Genomic DNA, 22,549 nt, shown 5'->3' on the forward strand with positions numbered 1-22,549 from the left:
CCTGCAGAGCAGCTTCATGGTGTATCTAGTTAAGTGAAAGCATGCGGTGAAATGTGCTTAGTGCCAGGGATGGCTATTCCTGCTGTTGATATGCCTCCGGTCAGGTGTGAAAATGCTCAAGTACAGAGCAGTTTTATATGTTTGTAGATGACTTCTCTGCCAGCTACATTCTGTTGTTGTTGTTGTTGTTGTTGTTGTTGTAGTAGTAGTAGTAGTTGATTCACCTGCCACAATATAGGCAGGAAGCATTGTGCCCAGGCCTGGAAGAATCAGGGAAGCGTTTTCTCACCTTATAGTGTGAAGAAATTGGATAGGAACAGGGTCCCCCCCCCCCCACAATGCTAAAACCCTGGGCAATTTGGGACTGACAATAGGTGGTATTTACCCACCTAGCTATAAACTATGGAATCCATTGCCAAAATAAGTGGCTATGGCCACCAACTTGGGTGGTTCTAGAGTATTTCATGGATGATAAGCTATCAATGGCCTCTACTCACAAGAGCTGCATGCTGTTTCTGGGATCCAACACGTTCCTGGAATACCAGCCGTCAGGGAGCAACAGTAGGAGAAGGGAGTTCTTCTCATGTCCTGTCTGGGGGTTTACCATAGACTGTTGACCGCTGTGGAAAACAGGATCCTGGCAGGGCTGTTCTTAAGTTCCTCACTGTAACAATGGCCTCAGAATACTTGGATTTAGATCAGGAGTGACAGGTACCTGAGGAAGATGATGATGAAGAAGAGGGAGGTGACCTAATGGAGCAGAGCCTGATGGATGGGGCCCCCTGCCACTTCCAGACATGTCTGGCTGTGCTGTAGAAGCAAGAGTCCTTGAGGCGACTTCTTCCCTGCCCATGGAAGAGAGGGCGCAGTCAGAAACCGTGGACGCCTCTCTTCCATCAGAGGACATGGGCATTCTGGGGCGCAGCCCTATGTGCTGCTGTTGTCTCCCAGGCAGAGGTGGCACATCACAAGAAAAGAGGCGCATTCCCCAACTTCAGGCTAGGAGACAGGCGGTTGTGAGTATTTCTGCATCTTCTGCTTAAAAGCTTGGCTAGTAGGCAGGGAAACTTATTGGAACAACTATGCAGCTCCTGTGCAGACCTTCTTGTTCTTGTTATTGATCACGGACTTCTGATCTTTGGCCCTTGTCCTAGACTGGACTTACACATGTTAACCCTTTGCCTTGTAAGAGCCCCTGATCTGTATTCGACGCTTTTCATGCCGCTGAGTCTGTACTGTTAATCTGCTTTAATAAAGTACTTCACACTTACAAGCAGGTGCACCTACTGTCATGTGTTAGGTGGGAACCAGAACACTAATTGTCCACACCTTCCGTGTCCTAGGTATCACTTCCTCAGCAAGGGAACTTTGGAAGGTATTCAGCTAGTGTTCGCAGTTCTTGCCACCACTGCCGGGTCCTGTCTTATCCTTGTGATCCACTCCTAATGGGATCTGCCTCCCTTGCTGCTGCACAGGGAGGTGCTGACAGAGTCAATATGAGGAGGAGCCGTCAAACCAGGGAAATATCCACAGGGACCAGCAGCGATGGAACAGCAGAGGCTCAGATAACATGCTGGGTTGCAAAGACTCCTGCATGACTTCCAACAGTGCTCAAAAGAACCCTTCCCTCCCCAGCTTTCCACTGTGGCCTCTTGCCAACACTAGGCAGATTACACTTAATGCCAACCTCAGGGCCTAACAGGCCAAACAAGAGCATCACAGCCGCCTCCCTGGGTAGGAGCTGTCTTGCTTTCTGAATGCAGACCACACCTCCTTTCTAAGATGCTGCATTTCTTTACATGGGAAAGGTGCAATTAGCCGCCGTACATATCCAAGTGTGTCTGCTTTGCCTTGTTTAACAGAGGAGAGGCCTTAATTAAAGACCCCCTGATGTTAGAAAGCCACATTAATTATTCATCCGAAAACATTTACATAGAGTCCCCCGTTTCCCTTCTTCAATAAATTATCAGCTTCATGTCTCCATAATTTATCAAAACGACTAAAAATACATTGTCTCGGCCCCCGTCACCTCCCTCCTTGCTCCGGCGTTGTGTCTTCAACATGTGATGGGTTTGTTTTCTTAATGGAAAGGTTCCCTGCTGCTCACAGGGAGCGGGTGAAAGGGGAGAGGGAAGGATGGAGGAAAGGAAGATGGAAGGAGCTTCCACTGAACCAGCTGACAAGGGTAGTGGCTCTTCTTCCTTGGCCCATCAATCTGGCACCAAGATGGCGCTCCACAGTGGTCAGTGGCCATGCTGGGTGGTTTTGATGTAGAGGAAGAAGCAATAAAATGAGAAAGGGGGCAAATGAGAAGTCAAGTGTGTTTTGCAAAAGCCATAGTGCAGCTTTTGCCAATCTGATGCCCTCCAGATTTTCGTCTGGGTGGGTGGCGGTATTGTGCAAGAATGCCAAATCAGCTTAAAATGGAAAACCTCAATTAGAAACCTGAAAATAGCAACAGTCTGGAAAAAGGTTTGGCACAAGGAACACAAAGCAGAGATTGAGGAGGAGTAGAGATGGGCAAATCTTCCTGTTCAGGTTTCATCAATTTCTCATTTTTCCATTCTTAAGTTTAGTTCTCCAAATCGCAACATCATTTTGTGATTTTTTAAAAATTGCCATGAAAATTAAGCATCATTTTTAGTGCAAATGCCTCAAAATATACAGTGGTACCGGGGGGCCACTAGGTGGCGCATCGGAAGATGGCTGACAATAACATCTCTCCGACCCACACGAGGTAATTTGGAGGCTATGATGGGGGTAATTAGCCTCCTTAACCCCCCCAGGATTATGGGGGGGGGGATGGCCCTTGCCTGCGGTGCCCTATACCACCCCCGAATTTGTGGGGGTGGGGGCACTAGGCACAAAGCCCTCCTGTGGGATTTTCGGCACTCCTCGACGCCGTCCACGATTCGCGCCGCTGGTTGCAATGATCTTTAAAAGAAATAATTTGGACATGATTAATTGCACATACATCAAGGAAAAAGGGGAGTAAATACTGCTGACAGAAGAGATCTCTGATAACAAGACAACAATAAAATACGAGAAGAACGTCAAGATACGGTAATGACTGAGGGGGGAGGGGGGGAAAACCTGCCTCTACCTTTTTATGTGATTTAACAAGAATCCCCCTCCCCTAATGAGTCAGAAATTAAGGACTTAAGCTGTGGATTTAAGGCTGTGTGGAGATAAACTTTCGATCCAAAGCAATGTTTCAAGATGAAGCTGGAAAGCTAAGAGTTTTGGAGTGACGCAGTCAGGAAAAAATGCCGTTCGCCATTTTGTGAGGCATTGTGGGAGCTCTTGGGTCTGGGAGGAGAAAGAGAGAAATAGAGTTGTTTACATATCGTGAATCAACTCCTCGGTGGGACTTAAGAGCGACAAATGCCAAAATTTACGATGGATAAAGTGATGTTATCTACGAAGGAGATATATGGAAACCATCTGGACTTAGTGGAGGAACGGGAAATCCACACAGGATTATTACACTTGCTATCGGCTTAAGGAGACTAACAGAAGAGATCGTAAAGGAAAAAGAGAAATTATACGAACAAGATATGATGTGGCAACACCAAGATAAGACTGGATAGAATTATGAACTTTGTTTGGACTGATTGGGACTGATTTGGACATTAACGCAGTAATAAGAAGATGATCTGAATTCCCCTTTGGATCTTGAAGTATGGGTTCCCCCAACAAAATTTAAAAATTTGGCTTTGTAATTCGGAATTTATATGATGTGATTTAATTTGATGTGATTGGCCAGTTAATAAAAATTATTTAAAATATATATATATATACAGTGGTACCTCTGGTTACGAACTTAATTCGTTCCAGAGGTCCGTTCTTAACCTGAAACTGTTCTTAACCTGAGGTACTACTTTAGTTAATGGGGCCTCCTGCTGCTGTCGCACCGCCGGTGCACACTTTCTGTTCTCATCCTGGGGCAAAGTTCTTAACCTGAGGTACTACTTCCGGGTTAGCAGAGTCTGTAACCTGAAGTGTTTGTAACCCAAGGTGTTTGTAACCCAAGGTACCACTGTATACATGTACACATTTTTTCACAGAGCAATCTTCCTTGACGTAATGCATCTTTGTATACGCTATTTTCACTAACGTGCATTTATATGCACACTTTAACCCAGCACAGTCATACCTTGGTTGCCAAATATCTTAGTACTCGTATGTTTTGGCTCCTGAACACCACAAACCCGGAAGTAAATGTTCTGGTTTGCGAAGGTTTTTTTGGAAGCTGAATAGCCGTTTCGACTGTCGGCATTGATTCTCGGGCCAATCAGCCAGTCAGAAGCCATGCCTTGGTTCCCAAACATTTTGAAGTTGAATGGACTTCCGGAATGGATTCTGTTCGACAACCAAGGTACAGCTGTATGTGCATTTTGGCTAGCAAACTGCATTGCAAAATTCAGAAAACTGTGAATTTCAAGAGAGGACTGTGTTTCAGTCCTTGCATTGTTTTATAGAGTGAGAAGGTGCACTAAATTTAATTTATCTCCCATGCCTAGATAAGAGGTCTGGGAGTTTCATCTTAAGAAAGCATGGAAAAAATGGTTTCTGGGACTCATTGCCACAGGATGCAGCTGAGGCCAAAAATTTACTGTTATTTAAGGACACGTATGAGACCTCTCTATGAATAATGACGACTAGAGTTTAATGCTACCAAATGTTGAAAAGGATATAAAAACAGATGCTTCAGGACTAAATCCAATCTCTAACTACTAGAGATTAAGATCTGACTCCTTGTAAGAGCAATTTATTCCCCATCTGCTGGCTGTAGGGAGCTTGCAGGAGATCTTCTAAAGCATCTGGTACTGGTCACTCTCAGACATAACTGTGGCCTGAACAGACATAGTTTCTGGGGAATTCATCATTAAGTTCCTAAAATAACCCCAGGTTGAAAGGTTATAAGCTTTTATAATGTATCTAGAAGATGGCAGCAGCAATGGGAAGAAAGCAGAATAGATGCATAGGTACATTTTTTCAATCAATTGTGACACTTCTTACTGTACAGCTTTTCCTTTATGAGTTTGTCTGCTATGCAATTGATTTCTATCCCTTCCTTATAGAAGCAGATGATTGGAGTGGGATGGGGAAATAAAACACAACATGGGAAGTTGCTTACATGGGATGACCACTGTGATAAATATAATTTAGAACTGGACGGGATGGTGTCTTGGTCGTATCCAGAAGCGCTGTTGTGCTGTGTTAGCAGCTTCACACACTGCTGATTGGATTCAGGGCAGAGCTTTTATATTAATCTTTCTTTCTGTTTCATTTAAACTTATATAATTAGAGGAGGTTTATGTCAATTAGAGGAGGTTTATGTTTACAGTAATAGGACCAGAGTTATGGAAACCTGAGGACCATTGTGCCTATGCACAATTTGTAAAAAAATTTTGAGATACAAATTTTCCAAGCTTACACAAAACAACAGGTTGATTTTATTTATTTATTTTTAAAAGACATATGTATTGTACCTGGTCCCAGAGGAGTGTCTGACCCATGGTAGTAGTGGGTGTGGTGACAGACGCCATTCAGCAAAAGGTCACCACACTTGCAAAATCAAACACCTGCCCTTGCCATGCGCTTCAGTATGTCCACAATTGGGTAACAAAATTTTCTACTGGGTTTTATTCCTCCTTATCACATGTCCGAGGGAGGCAAAAACTCTAGATGGGCCCAGTTTGTCTACAGGAAAATTCCTTCCTGGCTCCAAATACCATTGTTAAACCATAGCACATAAACAGGGGGCAAAAGGAAGCAAAGCAGAATTAGTATACAAGTAAAACAGGGTCACTTTACTTTACTTTTTAAAACCACAGAAAACAGGGAGGCTGGGTGGGCTGCTCTTCAGCTGACTGCATTGCTGTGGTCGGGCACAGTCAGCGTTTATTTCCAAGCGGTGGACCAGAGCGGAGGCTTCTCCATCCCGGCCTGCCGCCCAGGCTCCACCCGTCAAGCTTCAGGATGGTGGCTGTGGATCAGGTAAATCCAAATTCAAGCAGGGGAGTGCAGTCCACTACTTGGATCAGGAGAAAGTTGTGGGCACCACATGAAGAACACACACACATCGAATGCCTTAAATCCACTTTAAAATGCCGTGCGTACAGTTGTACCTTGGTTGATGAATGCCTTGCGACTGGAACGTTTTGGCTCCCTGACGCCACAAACCCGGAAGGGAACATCCAACACAGCTTCCACGGCTTCTGATTGCCGTGCCTTTGTTTCCAAAAAGCTGTACCTTTGTTTCCAAACATTTTGGAAGTTGAACGGACTTCCGGAACAGATTCTGTTTGACCTCTGAGGTACAACCAAGGTATATGGTTGTGGGGATTGAAATGTCACCAGGTCACAAAATAGGGGTGTTTGTTTGCATTTTAGGGGTGTGATTTGACCTCATAATATGGTTTTAAATGACAGGGTTATGGTGGGGCTTCTTATCTTTCACCTCCCCCCCAACAGTTTTGAATGCCATGTGCAGATTTTATGCAAATCTATGCACTTTTTGATGTATTTTTGGGGTGATGCATTTCTTCTTTCTTTGGTGATGCATAAGTCGCTAGCCAAGGAGTTGGACCTAGGGGTGAGGTAGACCTGGATTTAAATTCTCTTCTCATCCATGAGGTTTTCTAGGTGGTCTTTGGTGAATCACAACTTCAGAGGGATGTTATCAAGATAAAACAGAATAACACCCATGTTTGCCACCTGGAGGACCATGAATGATATGGAATCAATCTGCCATTCTACTCCCTTCCATACTTCCATCTTTCCAAAATGGACCAAATAATTTCTTAAAGCTGCAGTCTGTTTCCTCAGCTCTTAAGAGTTGTCTGTGTTCTTATTGTGACAGGAAATGTATGGAAACGAATAAAAGTCAGATGTGAAATCAATATTTTGAAAATAGGTTTGACGCTTCTCGACATCATTTGTGGGGAGTGACTCCACCATTAGTATGAGGCACAGAAGTCTTGTCATTAGAAACTGACACTCCAGTTAATTCATCTGTGCTCTAGCTGACAAGGTGGACAAGTTAGCCCAGGGCTCTTCAGACGTTGCCATAATCTGCATAATAAACCTCTCAAAGTAAAGAAATCCTCTGAAGTGGACATAAGTAGTCAGAGGTAGCTTGACTGGCTGAATGTCCTCTTATCCCAAGTCCGGAGGCAGGCAGGTGAAAGAGCAATGGAAGAAGCTGGATCATAGAACCGCACAGTGTGCTTTTTATGAAATTTGAGGGAAAGGCTGCTGGGAAGCTACAAAGTGTTGGGAATTTCATTCCTCTGTGCTGCAGATGTGTGGGATTGTTACATGTCACATGTCTGTGTTTGCATTCCAGCACTGATTGTTGGAGTCTTGTGAAAGGAAGTTCCGTTGTTTGTTGCTTTTGCAGTTCTTGTCTCCCCCAAGCAGAAAGGAGAAGAGCCATGTTTCCTTTGTTCTATTATGTTTGATTTTATACACAATAAATTAGGCTTAGATGTCACACCTCAAGGCTCAGCTTCTGTTTGGACTCTGCTAGTGTTGTGTGCTCATGTCCTTCGATATGGGTCACATCAGTGCGACGGGACACAGGCGTGATGAATCATCCTGGGCGGAGCTGCGTTGGTTTAGAGGTATTGGCCTCGGCGTTCCCCAACACAAAGCTCATGAAAGCTTTTGTCAGCAAGTGAACATATCAGTAATTATTTTCTTTTTTTAAAAAAAAAGATCAGGGAATCAACAGATTCATGGCTAAAAAAACTGATTTGTTTACTTCAAGGATGGAAAATGGCTGTATTCCTTGAGCTCTCATAGGTCTTTGGTTTCATTCACACTGCAATTTATTCCATTTTCTCCACATTTCCCTAACTTTTAATTTCTGCATTATATGTGAGAGCAAATGTTTAACTACAAAGCTGAAGACTGGCATATCTGTCTGTTGGTCTGTCTGCAAATGGGACCTACATTAAAATGTTGGAATGGAGTGTTCCTGCTTAGTGTTCCACCCAATTAGGCAAATCTTCTTTCAGGGAAACTGTGTGTCATTTCCTCTCCCTGCTGACTTTCTGACTCACCCTCCTTCCTGCAACAGCCAGTCAGCTTTCCTTGACCACTGAGCATGCTCAGTTTTCATTTGGATGTTTCAGATGCCCCCCACCCTCCACATTTTTTGTACTTCTGCAAATCTTGGGGGTTTCCTCCATATGTTTGCATGCCGATGTTTTGGCCATGTGAGGTTCTACACCTCCGGGAACAGGTTTGATATCTGTATACAGGATATACTTTGAGGCGCCGTGATTCTGGAAAGAGAATATAGGACTTAGCTGCCTCCGACAGGCCACAATTCAAATCCAATCAGCAAAGTCATTTAATCTCTAAGCCGCAGCCTTCCATCTTTGAGGCAGCAATGGCATTGACCTCACTTGCAGAGCTGTGAGGCTGAATGAGGCTGTGATTATGAAACACATTAAAAATGCCAGAGCAACCACAAACAACTTTAAAACACCTGAATCTCAGAATGTATTTTTCCCCCAAAGGGGTCTTGTTGATTCCTCCCACATATTGCTTTCTGCAATGAACAATATTTTGGAAATCATGTGAAACTTCAATAGCTGGCTCACCCAAAGTAGCCATTTTGGACTTCCAAGAGGTACTTTGGCAATCTCTACACAGATTGCATGATAAACACTAAAACTCCAGCTGTTTTACTTCATTGCCAGAACTCTACTGTTGATGTGGATGCTATGTATACATGAAGCAATCAAATGTGATTTTTTCCCAGGGAATTATTTCACCATTCATCCCCACTGGCGGATCGTGGGGGATATACTCCTGGAGACACCTAGCTTGGTTGTCCTGGGGGATTTTAACATCCATGCCGACACGACCTTACAAGGGGCAGCTCGGGACTTCGTGGAAAGCATGGCCTCCATGGGGCTGTCCCTGAATAAGTCTGGCCCAACTCATAGCCACGGACAGGCCTTAGACTTGGTGTTTACCTCTACGGATGTTGGTGATCTGACATTAACTAAAAGCGAAACAAAAGAAGTGCCATGGTCAGATCACTTCCTGGTGCAACTGGACTTCTCCGCAACCCTTCCCCTCCGCAGGGAGGTGGGACCGATTCGGATGGTCCGCCCCCGCCACTTAATGGATCCAATTGGCTTCCAGAGAGTGGTAGGGGATGCTTTATCCCAAGTTGATGGCCTTTCAGCTGATTCCCTGGTGGCACGCTGGAATGCGGAGTTAACCAGGGCTATTGACTGTCTGGCTCCGAAGCGCCCTCTCCGATTGCATGGAGCCCGGACAGCCCCGTGGTTCTCCCCGGAGCTGAGGGTGATGAAACAATCGTTGAGACGGCTAGAGCGCCGGTGGCGGAAAACTCATTCCGAATCAGACCGGACACGGGTTAGAGCTCAACGTCGAGCCTACCAAGTGGCAATGGCGACGGCGAAGAGGGCCTTCTTCGCCGCCTCCATTGCATCTGCAGAAAACAGCAGCAGGAGACTTTTTCAGGTGGTTCGCAGTTTATCGGAACCACCTGTACCACCGGGGCCTGGTAGGGACCCCAAGATCTCCTGCAATGCTTTTGCAAAGTTTTTTGCAGATAAAATCGCTCAGATTCAGAAGGAGGTAGACTCCACAGTGGGAGCAGGGCCAGGGCGGGAGAGTGCTAGAGTTCTGTCTGGTCCTGTTATATGGGATCAATTCCAATCTGTTACCTCCGAGGATGTGGACAGGCTGCTTGGACGAGTGAAACCGACCACCTGTCTCCTTGATCCTTGCCCATCCTGGCTGATAAAAGCGAGCCGGGAAGGGCTGGGCGATGGGCTTTGCGGGGTGGTGAATGCTTCCCTCTGTGAGGGAGCCTTCCCAGACCCGCTGAAAGAGGCGGTCATTAAACCGCTTCTTAAAAAAACATCTTTAGACCCGGCCAATTTGGCCAACTATCGCCCAGTCTCAAATCTTCCATTCTTGGGCAAGGTGATTGAGCGGGTGGTTGCTGAACAACTCCAAGCACGCCTGGAGGAAACGGACCATTTGGATCCCTTCCAATCGGGATTCAGGCCTCACCATGGGACTGAAACTGCCTTGGTCGCGCTGGTTGATGATCTCCGGCGGGCTAGGGACAAAGGTGAGAGCTGTTTCCTAGTTCTGCTGGATCTCTCAGCGGCCTTTGACACCATCGACCATAACATCCTTCTGGACCGTCTAGAGGGGCTGGGAGCTGGGGGCACTGTTATACAGTGGTTCCGCTCCTTCCTCCTGGGCCGTGTTCAGAAAGTGGTGGTGGGGGATGAGTGTTCAGACCCTTGGGCCCTCACTTGTGGGGTACCTCAGGGTTCCGTCCTCTCCCCCATGCTTTTTAACATCTATAGGAAGCCGCTGGGAGAGATCATCAGGGGGTTTGGACTGGGTGTTCATCAGTATGCAGATGACACCCAGCTCTACCTCTCCTTTAAATCAGAACCAGTGAAGGCGGTGAAGGTCCTGTGTGAGTGCCTGGAGGCGGTTGGAGGTTGGATGGCGGCTAACAGATTGAGGTTGAATCCTGACAAGACAGAAGTACTGTTTTTGGGGGACAGGAGGCGGGCAGGTGTGGAGGATTCCCTGGTCCTGAATGGGGTAACTGTGCCCCTGAAGGACCAGGTGCGCAGCCTGGGAGTCATCTTGGACTCACAGCTGTCCATGGAGGCGCAGGTTAACTCTGTGTCCAGGGCAGCTGTCTACCAGCTCCACCTGGTACGCAGGCTAAGACCCTACCTTCCCGCGGACTGTCTCGCCAGAGTGGTGCATGCTCTGGTTATCTCACGCTTGGACTACTGCAACGCGCTCTACGTGGGGCTACCTTTGAAGGTGACCCGGAAACTGCAATTAATCCAGAATGCGGCAGCTAGACTGGTGACTGGGAGTGGCCGCCGGGACCACATAACACCGGTTCTGAGAGATCTGCACTGGCTCCCAGTACGTTTCCGAGCACGATTCAAAGTGTTGGTGCTGACCTTTAAAGCCCTAAACGGCCTCGGTCCTGTATACCTGAAGGAGCATCTCCACCCCCATCGTTCAGCCCGGACACTGAGATCCAGCGCCGAGGGCCTTCTGGCGGTTCCCTCATTGCGAGAAGTGAGGCTACAGGGAACCAGGCAGAGGGCCTTCTCGGTAGTGGCGCCCGACCTGTGGAACGCCCTCCCATCAGATGTCAAAGAGATAAAGAATTACCTGTCATTCAGAAGACATCTTAAGGCAGCCCTGTTCAGGGAAGTTTTTAATATGTAATGCTGTATTGTTTTTAACACTGATTGGGAGCCGCCCAGAGTGGCTGGGGAAACTCAGCCAGATGGGCGGGGTATAAATAATAAATTATTATTATTATTATTATCACTGCTGCCACTTCTCCAGCCCTTTCCCCTCCATGATCTAAGAAAGACTCCCCAGCTTTGGGGTTAGCAGCAGCTTTGGGGTTAGCAGCAGATCTCAGCAGATGTATGTTCTTTAGGATTCGACCGCCATTTTGTTTAATTAGTCTTGACATGCTGCTGTTGCTGCTATGGGAGAAATGTCAAGAGAAATTAAACCAACTGGTATCACAAAGACTAAGGGGGGAGAGAGGGAGAGAAGCAAATTCACTGTTTCACTTTCTGCAGTGAAGTTTGTGCCACTAACTCTCGCTGCTGATGGCTTTCAAGGAGAGAAAGGAAGTTGGAAGAGACCTAAATTGATGTGAACCAGGTTCTTCTAGACCTGACTAATAGATGCAAATGCAGGACAGTGTTGTAAGGTTTCAAAGCTTAGTGTGTTTTCAGAACTAACACATTACAATCTTAAGTTCAAATATTGTTTGAGCTGAACATATGGAGTTTTGTATTGGGATCCATACTTTCAAACTAACTCATAAAGGATCTAGAGTTAGGGGATAGTGAAATGGCCAAATTTGTGGATTATTGAGGATGTGAAAAACCAAAGACAGCCAACTGCTTCAATAGAATCTCTCTCAGCTGGTTGCATGGACAACAAAATGACAAATGGAGTTCAGTATAAGTGCAAAGTGACACACATCAGGGCAATAAAACTTTACTAATATGCATGCTGTAAAGACATTCTGGGGTCCTGGTGGATATCTCACTGAAAACTCAGTGTGCGGCAGCTGTGGAAAAATCAAATTCCATCCTAGGGATTATTAGGAAAGGGGATGAAAATAAAACTGCCAGGATCATAATATCCTTATGTGGATCTGTGTTGCTACTGAATTTGGATGACTTTGGTCACTCCATCTCAAAAAGGATACTGCAGATCTGGAGAAGGTACAAAATTATTGGGATGTGCAGCTCTTTCTGTACAAGGGAAAGCTAAAATCTTGCCCCATTTTAGTTTGGAGAGAAGATGGCTAAGGGGTGGGGGACATGGCTCAAGTGTTTAAAATGATGCATGGCGTGAATAGCTTTTCCACTCACACAGTTGTAAGAAATCTATATTTTTGTGTGTGCTCACCTACATTTTGGAACTCTTTGCCTATTGGCATCAGGCAGACGCCTCTGCTGTACTTTTTTCAGTGCCTGCCTTAAACATTTTGTTTGGGCAAGACTACCCAGGTATGCAGATATTAATATGTGTTCATCTCTTTTACTGTTAAATTTAATTATTTTGAAATGTTTTAAATTGTTTTTAACTGAAATGAAACTGACTTCAGGATAGACAGCAGAAAATATTTCTCCCCTCCTACTCATGGTTAACTTATGGAATCAGATCCTCAGTGTGTAGTGATGACCACTAGTGTTGATGGCTATGAGAAGGGATTAGACACATTCATGGGGGATGGCTGTATCAAGGACTATTAGCAGTATACCACTGAAGACCAGTTCTTTGGGAAGAACAGTGGGGAAAGGGGATGCTGTATTGAAGCTCTGTTGGTTCCTAGAAGCAGCAGGTTCGCCATCGTGATAAGAAGGAAGCTGGACTTGTTGGACCACTGGTCTGATCTAGCAGGGCTTTTATATTCTTAAGCATGGCATCAGTAGATCCTTTCGGCAAGGAAGCTCTTTGTTTCAAGGACGCCAGTGCCACAGAACATAAGGAGAACATACAAGAACTGTATAAGATGCATCAATATTGTTCTTACAGTTAATTTTGAAAACAGCCTTGAATTTTTGCTTTAGCGTATGCCTAATTACTACACATATGGCTTGAACGCCACTGCAGGAGAATTTTTTTCAAATCTGCCATGCAGATAAATGTGCTCATTTCCTAGTAACATCAGGTATTTCAGTTTCAAATTGTTGTCTCATAATATTTCGCTGCTGCTGCTACTCAGTGCAGAAGCAGATATGCTGAATCAGTCAAGGCTTGGATGTTGGAAATGGGCAGAATATTCTTACAATGTTATTTCAGTTTAATTGTGTGATATAAGGGCTATTCATTTTTTTTTCTTGGCAGAAGAAGCCCTACTATACTCTGATCAAGTGCAAATGATTGATTTGATATATTTACTAGGAATATGTGGGAGGAGAAATAGGTGAAGCAGAATGATTCAGGATACAGTGGTACCTCAGGTTACATACGCTTCAGGTTACATACGCTTCAGGTCACAGACTCTGCTAACCCAGAAATATTACCTCAGGTTAAGTACTTTGCTTCAGGATGAGAACAGAAATTGTGCTCCGGCGGCGCGGCAGCAGCAGGAGGCCCCATTAGCTAAAGTGGTGCTTCAGGTTAAAAACAGTTTCAGGTTAAGTGCTGACCTCTGGAACGAATTAAGTACTTAACCTGAGGTACCACTGTACTTTCCTCCATTCCCTGAGTTCAAATGCACCATCAATTCCTCCCACCCATCACAAAGGCTATTGTTTCTGCACTTAGAGCTCTGTGTTTTCCTGTATCACTGTGATTCTCTGGGTACATGGGCTTTGCAAGAAGAGAGGCTGTTCAAAATGTTGCCTGCAGACCACTGAAGAACTCTGGAATTTTATCTACTTATTTATCTACTTATTCAAGTGCAACATTGAGGGATTATTTTATTTTATTTTTTAAAGAAAAGGTTTCATTTTAGGATGTTTTTTTAAATCTCTCATTGCTCTGCTTTAAGAAAACAAATAACAAACAAAACCCCAAGCTTTTCAGAACTCTATAGTAATAATAATAATAATAATAATTTATTATTTATACCCCGCCCATCTGGCTGGGTTTCTAGATGGCATCGCATTATGATGCCTTTGGGAACTTGTATACAAAACAAGAATACGTATCACTTGGCCACCTCTTAATTATTTTAAGGTAAGAAAGAGACAACACCCTTCTCCTTTTCCACACCAAAAATAGGAAACTAATATGGATTTTGTTTTGTTTTTTTAAATGATATTTATTCAAATTTTAAAGGTTACAAAGAGAAACAAAAAACAAAACAAAACAGTGGTACCTCGGGTTAAGAACTTAATTCATTCTGGCGGTCCTTTCTTAACCTGAAACTGTTCTTAACCTGAGGTACCACTTTAGCTAATGGGGCCTCCCGCTGCCTCTGTGCAATTTCTGTTCTCACCCTGAAGCAAAGTTCTTAACCTGAGGTACTCTTTCTGGGTTAGCGGAGACTGTAACCTGAAGCGTCTGTAATCTGAAGTGTCTGTAACCCGAGGTACTACTGTATAAGTTATTGTAAGTTTTTGAATTTTTGCTTTAGCGTATGCCTAATTACTACACATATGGCTTGAACGCCACTGCAGGAGAATTTTTTTCAAATCTGCCATGCAGATAAATGTGCTCATTTCCTAGTAACATCAGGTATTTCAGTTTCAAATTGTTGTCTCATAATATTTCGCTGCTGCTGCTACTCAGTGCAGAAGCAGATATGCTGAATCAGTCAAGGCTTGGATGTTGGAAATGGGCAGAATATTCTTACAATGTTATTTCAGTTTAATTGTGTGATATAAGGGCTATTCATTTTTTTTTCTTGGCAGAAGAAGCCCTACTATACTCTGATCAAGTGCAAATGATTGATTTGATATATTTACTAGGAATATGTGGGAGGAGAAATAGGTGAAGCAGAATGATTCAGGATACAGTGGTACCTCAGGTTACATACGCTTCAGGTTACATACGCTTCAGGTCACAGACTCTGCTAACCCAGAAATATTACCTCAGGTTAAGTACTTTGCTTCAGGATGAGAACAGAAATTGTGCTCCGGCGGCGCGGCAGCAGCAGGAGGCCCCATTAGCTAAAGTGGTGCTTCAGGTTAAAAACAGTTTCAGGTTAAGTGCTGACCTCTGGAACGAATTAAGTACTTAACCTGAGGTACCACTGTACTTTCCTCCATTCCCTGAGTTCAAATGCACCATCAATTCCTCCCACCCATCACAAAGGCTATTGTTTCTGCACTTAGAGCTCTGTGTTTTCCTGTATCACTGTGATTCTCTGGGTACATGGGCTTTGCAAGAAGAGAGGCTGTTCAAAATGTTGCCTGCAGACCACTGAAGAACTCTGGAATTTTATCTACTTATTTATCTACTTATTCAAGTGCAACATTGAGGGATTATTTTATTTTATTTTTTAAAGAAAAGGTTTCATTTTAGGATGTTTTTTTAAATCTCTCATTGCTCTGCTTTAAGAAAACAAATAACAAACAAAACCCCAAGCTTTTCAGAACTCTATAGTAATAATAATAATAATAATAATTTATTATTTATACCCCGCCCATCTGGCTGGGTTTCTAGATGGCATCGCATTATGATGCCTTTGGGAACTTGTATACAAAACAAGAATACGTATCACTTGGCCACCTCTTAATTATTTTAAGGTAAGAAAGAGACAACACCCTTCTCCTTTTCCACACCAAAAATAGGAAACTAATATGGATTTTGTTTTGTTTTTTTAAATGATATTTATTCAAATTTTAAAGGTTACAAAGAGAAACAAAAAACAAAACAAAACAGTGGTACCTCGGGTTAAGAACTTAATTCATTCTGGCGGTCCTTTCTTAACCTGAAACTGTTCTTAACCTGAGGTACCACTTTAGCTAATGGGGCCTCCCGCTGCCTCTGTGCAATTTCTGTTCTCACCCTGAAGCAAAGTTCTTAACCTGAGGTACTCTTTCTGGGTTAGCGGAGACTGTAACCTGAAGCGTCTGTAATCTGAAGTGTCTGTAACCCGAGGTACTACTGTATAAGTTATTGTAAGTTTAAGTTAGATCTGCTGCAACTGGATTTCTTATGGACAGTGCCAATCCTGAATATATTGGGTTTGTGACCATTATGCTCATTTGCCTTCAGTAGCAGTAAAGCATACAATTGCCTCTGGTCTATTTTGGGGGGAATCCTGCAATGTGTTTAAGTTGTTACTCTGCTAAGTATATGTTGGACTTCTGCTCTGGATCAATATTGAGCAGAATTCCATGACAGTGTCCAGTGCTTTTTTCTGGGGCTACTCCAGGGTACGCAGTACCAGCTACCTTTTCCTCCCCCCCCCCCATGTGAAAAATGTGGCACTTACTGAAACAACTTCATTCTGAGTACTGGCACCTTTTTTCCTTAAAAAAAGCACTGGGTGTACCCATCTTTATCATTGTGAGTCTAGGGCTTGAGAGCAAACGTGATTCCATATGAATTTCTTTGTAACAATAATTAAATAGTGATCTTGTGTATAATGGTAAGACACCTAAATGGTGGAGTATTTAAAGGAACAGAAATCTGAATCTTCATGCAAGAGTGCACAAGGCCAGACAGCTGCTTGTCAGATTGGAGCACAAGCAAGGCTATGTTATGGGTCTTAAGTGTTTGTGACATAGGGGTCAGATGCTAACGCTGTCTGCTGGGATGCAGTGTCGTGCTGCTGACTCACCCTGGAAATCAGATTAAATAGATGCTATTAGTTCCCATGCAGGAAAGTCAAAGCTCTTCAACGTCAGAGGGAGGCTGCAGGTAATAATCCTAGTTGAGCTGCTGCCATAAGGCCAGTAGAAGTGGACAGGAGGGGTGGGCGGGCTTGGTGACCCCTTTTCAAATACCTGTTCAGCTACGACGCTCTCTCGGCATCTTTGCACAATGCAGTAGCTGCAAGTCTAGCCACCTTGCCTCATGTTGCGAGAACAGATGAGTCAGTCATAGTAAGGCTTTCTGTATACCAAAAACTGCTATAGAATGAAATGGCAATGAAAGATGATGTGAGATTTCTAGAATCATGGAATCAATGTTGACGGGGGTCTTGTAGGTCAGCTAGTCCCAGCCACTACCCAATGCAAGCAATCTGGAGGTCAGATCATCCCCACCAGAGGGTAGGCAAGCCTCTGCTTGAAGGCCATGGGCGATGAAAAGCCCACCACCCATTTAAGTAATTGGTTCCATTTTTGAGCTGCTCTCACCATCCCATAAGGGAATCTGTTTTATTCTTGTGAATCTGCTTTGTTCTCAGATTTAGTATACACACACACACTATTGTTGTAGGCTGTTTTGAATGGACTTCATATAATAAGTGGAATGTAATCTATTCATTTTTTGAAAAAAAGTGTGTCCCTAAAAGTTCAACCATAATCTACTCTTTAGTAAACTTAACCCCATAGTATTTCCCTTCTTTAGTCTTTAAGCTTTGGCATAATTTTATAAGCTGCAAAGGCATTTCTGGGAAAACAATTATTTTCCATTTAATTAATTATTTCTACAATTTATATAGCACTGAATTACAATTATCTCTAAGCTTGAGAAATGCAATAGAGATGAAATCAGTTAAAAATTAACTAGAAAATTAGAAATGATGCCTGCGGGGGGGGGGGGGGCAGTTTTCACTAGCGGCCAGCAGTTCAACTGGGCGGGGACATGCCTGACCTCTGCTGAAAGGAGCTCTGCTTCTTGTGATGAACCAGGTATAGAAAGTTAAGAAGATTGACCAGGGATCAGGTTCTGTGAAGGAAGTGGATGGGAGCTACACTGATGATGCATGAAAATGGCTCATTGATAATTTTAGTGGCTGGTAATGTTAGAACAGCAGGTTTTAATAAGTTTAATCAGCAGGTCAGTCACTGAAAGCCCGGGTTGATTAATCATTGCAGACCATTTTAATCAATGCCAACAAATTAAATGGATGGGGCTGTGAGCTAAGGTTGTGTTTTATTTTTTTTAAGGCAGTCTAGGTTCTGGTGTGCTCATCATAGTCTGCTAAGGCAAAGATAACCTTAAAGAGGACACTGTACAGTAACTTTTAAAATAAATCAATAAATTGTAAGTTGTCTCACATTTCCTTTTAAGAACACCCCCAGAGATGAAAAAGCAATCAGTGATGGGAAAGAATCTGAAATGCATTTCATGGCTCTGGTTCTAGTTCTATGTGAAATCAGACACAGATTTCATAGCTGGGTGGATGTGGTCCTTAATGGATATTTTTGGCCTGTGGCTCTCCACTCTTTGCCATCCGTCCCCACTTTCAATATGCCAGAAGCAAGGGATAGCAGCAGAATACATCATCCCAAGGAGGCAACAGCTCAGGTGAGAGGGTTAGAGATAACACAGGGAGCCACAGCTAATTTGAAGTGGGGAAGGTTCAGCACCATGGACAATTCTGCAAGTACTGATCCAGTTTCCTGGTATACATTCAGGACCATGGATAACAATCATATGGCCAAGGTAGGATACACATTATCCCATCACTAGTCTACAGTAACTGCCAGGATTTTTGTTAGCCTCGCCAGGATAGTCCATCCCACTCCCAAATGCTGTATCTGGCTGTCTTAAAGAGCCTGCATTTTTTTCTGCAGTTGCTGGCTCCTTCTTGGAGATGAAGACAGTAGTATAGATGAGCTGGTTGGGAAATGCTCCCTCGGGGTTCTTCAGCACTCTAGAAGAGTCTGAGGACAGCGGTGCGTCCTCATGTTTTGTACATAGGGTGCAGAATCCAGGTGGTGTGCCCAACTTGGGAATTATCATGGAGCAAGTCTGACTCCTTTGTGCTGTTGCTCCTGGAGAGCTCAGTCTCTGGAGGTTCTTGCTCAGGGGCTGCAGGTGGTTATAGTAGTGGTGGGGCCTGAAGATTTAACTGCACCCAGGACACTGGGGCTTGTGAGAACTGCATATCCCTTCGTTCCCAATGACGGAATGGAATCTTAAGGTGCTGAAAGCCCTCCTTGCCACCAAGGCAAGGCCTGGGAGCATCACAGAGGATGCTAGAAGTTGCTGCCACAGGCAGTATGTGATATATGTATGTTAGTGAGCAGAATTGAATGAAATATTATGAGTCATGGGAGTATGGAGAGTGTGTGTGATATTAACAGTGACTAGTTCATTTCTGCTTGCTATTTTGTTAATATTGTTTTATAGATTATGAATTGATTTGTTAATAATATGACTTTTGCTTTAATTGTGATTTTTAGCTTTTTCTTACCTTTTTCTTTGTTAACCATGTTTCATAGGATGTATTGTTTCACCAATGATTTTTTAATTATTTTCTATGATTTATGCTATGTTTGTGATGTTCTATTATGTTCTATCATATTATTACTATTTATTGTTTGTAAGATGCTTTGGGATTCACTTGAATGAAAAGCGGCATAAAAATATTATCAGTCAAACAGAATCTGTCATGCTCCTGGTTAGATCACCGGGAATTCAGAATGGGGCCCAGTTTTCAATTGAGTTTATTTTGGACAGTGGTGCAGAACCTGGCCTGGGGGCTAAATGTGGCCCTCCAGGCTTCTCTATCTGCCTCTCAAAACTCTCTTCCCTTTGCTATTTGTGTGTTTTTTAATCAATGGAAAAGTGAGAAACACACACACACACAGAGCGAGAGAGCGAGGTAAAATATCCCATTGGGCTCCTTTGACTTGCTTCTCTGTCCTGTCACAAAAAAACCCACCATTTCAAATACTTGCTGAAATAATATTGATTTATTGAGTTAACTTAAGTGAGCATTGCCTGCTCATTTCTGGGTTTTAACTTATTTACAGTGTTACTTGCTGGGGATTCTTAATGAGTAGGATGATAATAGGTTTCGGCAATTATGAGGCCTCTTGGTATCTGTGTTTATGGGTAGGTGGAAGCAGCAATTGGAGACAAACATTTCAAAGCTCAAAAAGCTGCTCTCTTGCTTCCTTTTCACTGAGCATATTGCTGGTAGTCATTCTCTTCTGCCACAGAAAAAAGCATGTATATGAACATGGAGCAGTGGTGGGGGACCTCTGGTTCACAGACTTAATTACCCCACAGGCTCAAGTAGGCCCAACCAGGCCCTAATTTGGCTCACCAGGCCATTTCCCCCCAGCTATTCCAGCTTGCCTCACATATATGATGGGGAGGTGTGTGGCTATAAAGGAATGATGGGAAGCCTTGAAGCATGCTCCTAATTGTTCCTTGCACTCAGATCAGATTCACTCTGAAGTTTTTCAATTACACTTGAAGTCACCACAGGTAAACTGATGGGAAGTGGCTGCAAACCTTGTTTCAGCAGTGATCTTTCTTTTGAAGCCCAGGTTGAACTCAAGCTATGCTGCAAAGGGAAAATTAGTGAACGGATATTATGGTGGCAACCAGTGATTGACAGGTAGACCTACCTGTCAAAGTGGCTTGAGGTGCATGGGGAAGCTTGGGATCCTGGTTTTCTGTGAACCAGGAAGTAAAGGAGGACCCCACCCCTGGCATAGTTTTCAGGATTGCTGATCCATTGTGATGCTCACCACCAAAGGAATGTGATGACGCAAGCAAGATGGAGATCAATAGGCTCAGAGTTCTGGAGTAGACTGGAAGCAAAGGGAAAGCAAGATCAGGACCTTGGACAAAGGCGGTGGTTCAGTACCATGGATAGCAGCTTGCAACTGGGGAAGGAAAGTTGTCTCAGAGGGTCTTGAAGCAGCTGGCGGAGGTTTGTAGTCTGGGCTAGGAAGTCAAAATGGCTCCTTCCCCACCATGGCCAGTTAAACAGACAGTGCCATTTCTTGCAACTGTTTTCTTTCAAGTTGCAGTGGGGTTTCAAATTGTAGGGGCTCCTTTGGGGAAATCTCCTCAGATCTTTTGTCATCCTCTGAAGACTCTGCCATACTGTCATTGGATACCCAGGGAATATGTTTTTCAGGGGATGAGATACAGGCTCCAGTACTGTTGTAGGAAGCCTCTGAATCTGAGGATTCCTCATGAGAGTTACTTTTTTCTAGTAAACAGTTTGTTTTAAAGGGCTTTGGGACTCATTGCTGAACTTTTTGCCTGGTACCATGATATTTCAGGAGCAGTCCTTAAACTATATTTGGAGACCATGTTAACCTTATTTAGAAGAAATGTTCATGCATCAAATCAATGCATGAGCAAGGAGCATTGCTGCACTGACTGCTCCCACCTTAGCATTGCACATACCAACTTGTGCCATCCCCTGATGCCTACAACTCTTGTGCCTGCTGCACCCAAGGAAGCTGCCATGGTGAGTGACTTTTGTCAGGACAAGTGGCTTTGGCATTCAGTAACACGTTACACTGGTGTCAGGGAGAGGGTGAGGTTGAGGTGTGGGTTGCTGAAGCCCTCCCCACAAACCTCCTGGTCTCTTCATTCATTGAGCTGAAATGGGTTTCTAATTGCAGTTATTCCATTTGGGTGTAGTTTGTTCAGTTTCGGGGTAATAACAAATAATTTGCTGGGGATCAGGAAGCAAGGGAGGAAAGAGCACATAGGTCAGGGTCCAGGAAGAACCAACTGCCAAGCCGTTGTATGGTCATTACATTGGAACTTATGCTTAGTATAATAACCCACTCCATAGGGCAGCCTTTCTCAACCTGTGGGTCCCCAGATGTTGTTGAACTACAACTCCCATCACCCCTAGCTAGCAAGGCCAGAGCTCAGGGATGATGGGAGTTGTAGTCCAACAACATCTGGGGACCCACAGGTTGAGAACCGCTGCCATAGGGTATGACTGCCACATGGAGACCCGCTTTTGGACATTTCCTAAGGTTACTGTCTGGGTACAGTGGTTGTGCTGGGTTTTCTTAACAAGCAGATCAGATAACTGTTGCCACATGGTGGTGTGGAGAAAACAATTTGATCAGCATGATCAGCTGGTGCACACCAGTGTCTCACTTTGTGCTGATATCTCTGTGTATGAAAGTGGCCTCTGTCGAGTGACACTCACCAGCACCAGCTATTGTTATAGCTTTTGGAATGATATGATCCATTTGTCATTTATAATAAAACATTTTGATTTCTTTCCAAGTGCAGAGTGTAACTCGCTTTCACACACAGACAGAAAATACAATATTTCATTATTCCCATGTTATCAAGAGAATGACAATAGAAGGGGGGAGTCATGGGATGGCAGCTGTATTCCCTTGCCACATGAGAAACATTTTATTGTCTTCAGCTAGGAGATCACCTGAAAATCTAGCACAGGAGCCAAGCCTTTGCAGCATTTCACACTGGCTGATTATTTTAAAGGTATCCGTTATGGATCTAATAGGTGTTAATGTGGATGTAAGGATGTTGCTAGGAAACTTGCGGGGAGGTAAATGGAGAAATGCTACTAATAGAGGCAGTGACAGAGCAGAGCTAGGAAATAAATGTTTACAGCTCTTCTGTAAAGTTATTACATATGCAGCATTTAAACACTGAT

At 43.9% G+C, this 22,549-nt stretch overlaps 1 long non-coding RNA gene across 1 annotated transcript; it reads right to left on the reverse strand.

Moving 5' to 3' along the window:
- Positions 1–241: 241 nt before the first annotated feature.
- LOC307215197 lies at positions 242–20,599 on the reverse strand. The gene is made up of 3 exons (XR_013838372.1): positions 20,514–20,599; positions 390–715; positions 242–260 (listed from the first exon to the last, which is right to left on the reverse strand). It is a non-coding gene; the product is annotated as an uncharacterized lncRNA (long non-coding RNA).
- Between the last annotated feature and the right edge of the window lie 1,950 nt (positions 20,600–22,549).

Source organism: Podarcis cretensis (assembly GCF_951804945.1).
Source record: "Podarcis cretensis genome assembly, chromosome: 4".
In the NCBI taxonomy this organism is placed as follows: Eukaryota; Metazoa; Chordata; class Lepidosauria; order Squamata; family Lacertidae; genus Podarcis; species Podarcis cretensis.